We start from the raw sequence: 1,999 nt of genomic DNA, 5'->3' as shown, positions 1-1,999 counted from the left end.
ACTTGAACCTTCGAATTACATAAGACTACCAATAACACATCTTAATGTTTTTGTTCATTGTGTTATACTCATGTACCAACTCTCAAAGTTTTTGGCATTATAGATTTCAGGATCAGCTTTGATTGGCTCATAGATTCAGGGGATTAATAGGATATTAGCTTTCTCTTAGTCATTATACTATTAACTAGTTATATTGGTTTCTATTTTGTAGGCATTTTAGGAGTATTTTAGTAGTCCATGTTCTGTGGTTTATTTGTATTGACCCTCTACTTATTTAACTAACTTGAAGTTCAATAAAATTTATTCCTCATATTTCAGTACATCTTGCTGTTAAATTTTATTAATATCATTGGAAATGAACATAAGAATTATTCTGAAAGGATGCTTGGTATTGTAAAACAATAAGAAGAAGATCAACGATTTGTGGACACCTCTTTCGCGGGCAAAAATTCAAGTGAAAGTTGGCTTGTTAAAATAGTTGTACAAACCACATGACCAGTGATGAAAAGATTTTCAGAGAACTTGATAGTTAAGATAAATCAAGAGTAAGGATTAGAAATGTAGAATACCTCCCCGAGCAAAGAAAAGGGATAATAGCAATTGAGAGCTACAAAGGTACAAAACTTATATATGAAGTTTTATTTGTTCCTGAAATTGATCAGAGTTTATTGAATGTTTGGAAACTCCTAAAAAATGGATTTAAATTATTGTTTGAAGATAAATTTTTTCCTTGAATCCATTGAATGAGGAACACATAGATTTTCCAAGCTAGCTCAATGTAGCAGAAACATTGCACAAAAGGTTAAGGCACTTCCATAACAAAGCTTGAGTGTTTATGCAAAGGAGAAAAATTGTAAATAGTTAACCATACTTGGAGGAGAACTCCTCAAATTGTAGGGTTAGCGTGCTTGGCAAGCCTACTAGACTTCCATTTAAAAGCTTCACTTGGTAAGCTATAGAAAAGTTGCAACTCATTCACATCGATATTAGCGGTGCACAAAGAACTCCTCACTCAATGGCAGCAGGTATTATGTTTTCTTAATTGATGATTTGACAAGAATGTATTCGATTTATTTTATGTTTAAGTCTGAAGTTGCTGGAATTATTATGAAGTTGAAAGCATGGATAGAAAATCAGGGCTGCAAGATCCAGGTCATCAAGTCTGATGATTTAACTGAATATACCGCAGATATTTTAAATTCTTTGTGTAAAGAATTTTGAATTGAGCACCTGCTTACTGTCCCTTATTCTCTACAACAGAATGGAGTGAGTGAAAGAAGTAAAACAATCATGGAGATGTCGAGATGCTTATTGGATGAGAAGTATCTACAAAAGAAGTTTTGTGCTGAAGCAACAAACACTGATGTTTTCTTGTTGATTAGACGGCCTACGCGGGCAGTGGAAGGAAAGACTCTATTTGATGCATTGTATGGTGTCAAGCTTTTTTTAAATAACTTAAGATATTTGAATGTCTATGTTTTTCTTAACTACAAAAAAGGGTAATTTTGTTGAGTGTTGTTTTATCGATTTGTTGCTGTTTTTGACGCACATCAAAATAAGTGAGGCTATTTAGAAACCGCCACAATTACCTATGCCGTGAGCATATTTGTTATGGTTTAATAGAGACTCCATTACATCCACCACAAAATGAATTTGCAATTTGTGGTTGTTTTTAAAATCAACTTGTGGTAATTCGTAACCCCGTATATATGATTTTAAAATTGAATAAATACTCTCTAAAAGGGTTTATAACTCACAAAATATAGTCTCAATATCTTATTTAGTATTTTTTAATGTTTATAACCAATTTTAAAAATTATTTTTACTCTACCTAAGGTGCTCCGATCCCTTTTTCTCCCTTGGGGACTTGAACTCGTAACTCAATATACCCCTTTTGATCCCTTAGTGACTCTAAGTCATAAACCTTTCGGTCAGAAGTGAGGGATGCTTTTCATCAAACCAACTAACTCTCGTCATTAAGAAACTCAAGTTTTGCCAT

This window comes from Solanum lycopersicum, chromosome 1 (assembly GCF_036512215.1).
Source record: "Solanum lycopersicum chromosome 1, SLM_r2.1".
NCBI classification, from domain to species: domain Eukaryota; kingdom Viridiplantae; phylum Streptophyta; class Magnoliopsida; order Solanales; family Solanaceae; genus Solanum; species Solanum lycopersicum.
The sequence above is the reverse complement of the archived record's forward strand: the minus strand, read 5'-3'. Positions refer to the sequence as shown.